Here is a 5992-nt window from a genome sequence, read left to right as displayed (position 1 = left end):
TGTGTGTGTGGGTGTGTGTGTGTTTACGCTTTTACAGCCGAGGGAAAACAAGGTCTTCTGTGGGACTTTAACAAGGCATTTGTGCGAGTCGTGAACGGCTAGCTCATGATTTGAATATAATGCTTTGCCTTTCGGGTCGTTATTTTGGCTGATTCCGCGCGGCTTGTCATCGGTGTGGATGTAATGATAGAGATGGGATGTGAAGTGATGTTTAGTGAGTCTGAGGAGGAGTGGAAGAATATGAGCGTGTGTTTTGTCTTCCACACCGAAGGTTTTCGCCCCCGAGAGCTGAGATTCGGTGTAACGGTCATCTAATCAGCAGGAATGAGCCTGATGCTCCTGGAGAACAGCACTTGACTGCCTGTCATCTGTGTGGAGCTTTTTTCAACATTGTATTTTTTCAACATGTAATAGCCAACAAGAAAAGAACAATTGATTTTATCTATCAGTCAATCTGATTGGACGATGAAAAGTGACTATATGTGACCCTGGAGCACAAAAGCAGTCTTAAGTCGCTGGGGTATATTTGTAGCAATAGCCAACAATACATTGTATGGGTCAAAATTATACATGTTTCTTTAATGCCAAAAACCATTAGGACATTAAGTAAGTAGTTCCATGAAGATATTTAGTACATTTCCTGCTGTAAATATATCAAAACTTAATTTTTGATTAGTGATATGCATTGCTAAGAACTTCATTTGGACAACTTTAAAGATGATTTTCTCAATATTTAGATTTTTTTGCACCCTCAGATTCCAGATTTTCAAATAGTTGTATCTCAACCAAATATTGTCCTATCCTAACAAACCATACATCAATGGAAAGCTTATTTATTCTCAGCTTTCAGATGATGTATAAATCTCAATTTAAAAAAATTGACCCTTATGACTGGTTTTGTGGTCCAGGGTCACATATAGAAAAAGAGGTGGAGCAAGTTGTCCCATTTTGATGAAAGCATGCTTAAGCAAGCATTTCAAATGTTTGGATCGTTAGGAATCTGTACCAGTGAATCATATTCCCAGTAAGAGCTGGAACATGACTTAAAGGGATAGTTCATCCCAAAATAAAAATTCTGTCATCATTTACTCACCCTCAACCTGTGTGAATTTCTTACAGCTGTTGAACACAAATGATTGTATTTTGAAGAATTCTGGTAACCAAACAGCTGACGGTAGCCATGGACTTCCATAGTGTGGAAAACAAATACTATGGAAGAATTCAATGGCTACCATCAGCTGTTTGGTTATTCTTCAAAATATCTTCTTTTGTGTTCTGCAGATGATAGAAAGTCATGCATGTTTAAAACAAAGGTGAGTAAATAATGACATAATTTTATTTTGGGGTGAACTATCCCTTTAAGAAAGTAAATAGTGTCAATTTGAGTCTCACGTTGACTTTAAAGGCAACATCTTGTGGCATTTACAATACAATATTATTGGTTACTATTAATTTCCCATGTGCACCAACAGAAAGAGGTTACTTTTCAATTTTTGATTTTTTTTATATCATGCACAAGACCAGAGAGAGACATGAAAGAAAGAAGGGTTTTCATGTGAATGTGTCGTGCAGTGCATCCCATCTGCAGAGCAGTATGTGCTTGTGTTGCTGACAGGTCACAGAGGGCCTTACGTCTGTGTTAAATCACAGCTCCATCCGCGGACGCAAGTTGCTTATCACAGCAGCTGCGAGAGAGCGCCGCGCGTATTTTGCAGACTCGCTACAAAATCTATTTACAGCAGACAGGTATTGTCTTCGGACAGCGTTTTTTTCTCCTAGTTGAAGTTTCTCAGATTATGCACGGGAAATCAATACCTGACAAGTACGTCAGGCGCTTTAGTGTTTCATGTGATGCAGCTGTATGGATTTTTAATCCAGTCCTGCATAGCGTCACATAGTCTTCTCGGCTCATGCTGTGGTTTTGTCAGCACGAGTTGATGTTCAGTGAATGTGAATGAATGAAGTTATTCTCATTAGAAACTGAGCTCAGCTGTCAGTGGTTTGGGTTGGGTTGAAAATATTGATTTCTTGATTTAATCGATTTCAATAAACTGATATCGATTCTTAAATGGCAAGAATTGATGTATGTTGTTTTCAGTTGATGCGTGAACAAAACGTACAAAACATTATTTGTAGCATGCCTCCAATCCAATAATCACAATAAGCTTTGTGCTTCGTTAGTTTTGATGTGAAACAAAGTCTCAGCTTTCAAATTCTGTCAGTTTTTATTGCGAAATTCAAACATTAAACATGGTTTTAGCACTAATGTGTCATGATATGTCGACAGTAATGCCTCAGTTCAAGCGGCACGTGAACCGATCATCTCTTCCTCTTTACTACTAGTTGCTGCAGGAAACGAACATGAATGAACATCAGAAGAACAACATTTTAGAGAGGAGTATGTATTTATATTTATCTAGCCTGTTATTTGATTAGAAATAACAATTAATGTATGTTTGAATAAATCTGTCATGAAGACAAGTTTTAATGACATTTACTGTTTAAATGTTTGTATTTCAACAACAAATTGGAGAAGAAACACTATTATATCATTAAACGTTAATATAATATGTTTTACTATATAATAAGATTGTTATTATTAGAGAAACTGTCTTATGTGCAATTTAAATCGCTTTAGTATTAATGTACCAACCAATAGCGTTCCCTCTATAGTTTACAGCTATAGTTGAGAGAGATTTTGCCTGTATATCCGAATGAATCAATATTGAATTGAGTTGAATCAAGATTGAAACTGAATCAGTCCCCAAGGTTTGAAATTAATTGTGAAATTTTGTGTCAATACCCAGCCCTAGTCAGTGGTCTATGCGTTGAGTAACTTTGTTCACTAGTGTCCTTAAGGTCATTTCACATTGACATTCCTCAGTGCTGCAGCTGTTACTCTCTCAAGCGTTGTAATGCAATACTCAAAGCTTGAGCCGTTCACCTTTCAAAGTGCAGCTAATAATTATTGGCTTATGTGAATAATATATCATTGTGTGAAAAAGATGTGCAGGAGAGATCGAACGTGTGTATCTAGATACTGCATGCTATATATGACACAACATCGTATTATGGCATACATAGAATAATCATCATATTATACACATTAGATATTACTACACATAATTGCCCTTCAGTGACTCTTCTCTTGTTAAAGTCAAAGTGCTGCATGCCGTTTTTGCAGAGACGTGCATTGAAGCTCAAACCATGTGAATGAAGAGGATAAACAGTGATGAATGCCGTTCTTTGATGGAGTCTGTATAGTGTAATTTATGTATTTTCCTGAGGGTCACAGGGCTCAAGGTGCTGTGAACGACCCTCAGAGAAGCACATGCATTTCCAGAGAGAGAGAGAGAAATGAGGAGAAGAAACGTGAAGAGGAGGCTGTTTGTGCTGCTCTTTGTGGTGGCAGCACTTTGAGGATTAGAACAGTAATGGGCAGCAGTGCTGTAAGCTCCTTTAGAGAGCTGACCGGCCCGTCCTGAGAGCCCCTATCTCAGTGCGGGATGGACGGCCAAAGAAGGGAAAGTCGGATTGAGGATTTGGTCATTAGATTGTTTTTGTTTTATTTTGTGTCTGCTCTGTCCCATGGGCTTTAAAGAGCGCAGTGTTGTGATTTGTGACCATCCTGATATCCATAAAGATTATGATGATGGTGGTGATTATCAAATTAAGCCCGCAGCGCTCTCTTTGAAGGAAAATATCCTCTCTCTCTCTTGCTCTCAGCGCTACGCCAAAGACTGTGTGCCGGCGTCATGTCGTTACCCTCAGGAGAAGTGTGTCGCTCTTTCAGCGCTCAGGAGACTTCATGAGCTTCTCAGATGGCTACTTATCAAGTATCAGTTTTGTCCCAGGTGTTTTCTCTGTCAATTCTTTAGGAGAAATAAAATGAGGTAGTTGCTTTTGGAACTGAGTTTGATTGTGAGTCTTTTGACGGCAGAATTTGATATGAAGTCAGAGCACAGTTTGAGATGTGGTTGAGATCTCTTCTCAAACTCTAGACACAGAGGAGACTTTGTAGGACTGGACGAATAATCGAAAATTATTCTAAACCGATAGCATATTTACAGTACAAACCTTGTCAGTCAACTATGAGGGCAAATAAATAATTCAATAAAATAAGCGTTAATCATAATCGAGGTAAAATGTTCATCTAATCGAGATTTTGATTTTAGGTCATATCGTCCAGCGCTAAAGGTCTCTGCACACTGGGTCCAAATTTTTCGTCCGAAATTTTCGCACGTTGAAAAATAAATACGATCTCACATTGTGTCAATCACGTTTACACATTGCCTCTGAAACTTTCATCCGTCATAAAAAAATTCGGACCAGGTTTGATTTTCTGCGTTTTCACATCCGTAGCAAGCATTTTGATAGGAAAGGATGACGAATACGAAAAAAATTGAAAAACGCATACGAAAATTTCGGACTCAGTGTGCAAGGACCTTAAGACTTTCTAAAGAAAACGCTTGAGATTACTGGGGGAAACATTTGAGAAGTGGGAGATTCATCAGCAAGCAAACGTTTATGATTAAAAAAGGAAATATTGCAATAATAAAGAGATCTCCTTTTTTCTAGTTATGTTGGTGATTCTGAGCACAATTTGAGATGCTCTAAATTCTAACGGAGCCATGTGAGTATTTGAGTCTTTTGTTTAGGAGAAAAGATCTGAAAAGCAGGAGACTTAAGGAAACCTCTCATCTAGGGCTGTCGCGATTCGTCGATTTTATTCGACTATCCGATTTTTAAAAATCCTCGACTTCATTTTGCTCGCATCAACTAACCGGCAAAATACCGGAAGTGGCGCATTTCACAGACGAGAATGTATAAAACACATTATTAGTCTGTTTTCCAAGGCTGCATGATATATTAAACCCATTTAAAAATTAATTAAGCATAATTGTGAATTCACAAACGCTACGATTTAATAAAAAAATTATATGCAATGCAGTTCTAATACAATATATGCGCTTTAATTATGTACATGCGTGTAGGTTAAGTACATGCGTCACACAGCGGCTAAATACTGCACATTTACATTTTTCTCCTAAATAAATTCTGGTAAATAATATTTCTGGTAAATACTCCTTTAAAAGTATTTTTTTTTATTATAATTGTATTATTAGTAGACTAGAACACGTGAATATGTTGTCATTCTTACACTATAATACTAAACTTTGATTTCAGTGATTTGGACTATGAGATAGACACTTGCTTCTTGCATTTATGTTGCACTTTACTTTTTAACTTTTGGATTTCATTTGGTTTAATAAAATATTCTTGAGTAAAATAGTTGATTTTTTTTGTGGGAAATTAATCGTTTAGATTAATCGATAAATTAGTTGATAGATTAATCGAAATAAAAATAGTCGTTATTGGCAGCCCTACTCTCATCAACTCAATTGTGATAGTTTTCTGTTGTGATTTCTCTTTATGTTGACAAATCTGAGCACAGTATGAGATTTAAAATAGACCTGAGAGTATGTGAGTCTTTTGTTCTGGAGAAACATCTGAGAAGCATTTAATCTCCATGTCATCTCGTTTGCGTTTTTTCTTTCCTGCTGGCATATCTCAGAGCGTTTCCTCCAGCGAGAGAACCTTCAGCTGTGTTTAACGCTGCTAAAATCACTCCGCTGCCTTAATTTTACACAAAATGGTTGTCATGTCCTCTGACTCCACGGCTCCAGGACGGTAGGTGCATATGCTCCACGCGGCTCTTAATTGTGATCGGCAGCTCCCTGCGATTTTTTTATTTCACCTGGTGTCCGTGTGAGCGCATGCTGAGACAGGAGAAGGCTGACAGATGTGAGATGAGAGCGAGCCGGTGTGAAAGAGAGTGGAAATGAGAACCAGAGAGAGGCCGTATGCCTCGCCATGATTCATCTGACTGGAGTCAGCTTGTCTTATATCTGTGTCAACACTGTGACGTTTTGGAGATATCAAGTTTGAACACGTCTAGGCGTGCGTGTGTGTGTGTGTGTGTGTGTGTGTG

General features: G+C 38.0%; 1 pseudogene; it reads left to right on the top strand.

The window, feature by feature from the left end:
• Nucleotides 1-5992, top strand: part of LOC107660535 (receptor-type tyrosine-protein phosphatase kappa-like) — a 181563-nt pseudogene that overhangs the window by 2266 nt on the left and 173305 nt on the right.

This window comes from Sinocyclocheilus anshuiensis, unplaced genomic scaffold, assembly GCF_001515605.1.
Source record: "Sinocyclocheilus anshuiensis isolate Anshui unplaced genomic scaffold, SAMN03320099.WGS_v1.1 scaffold659, whole genome shotgun sequence".
NCBI classification, from domain to species: domain Eukaryota; kingdom Metazoa; phylum Chordata; class Actinopteri; order Cypriniformes; family Cyprinidae; genus Sinocyclocheilus; species Sinocyclocheilus anshuiensis.
The sequence above is the reverse complement of the archived record's forward strand: the minus strand, read 5'-3'. Positions and strand labels throughout refer to the sequence as shown.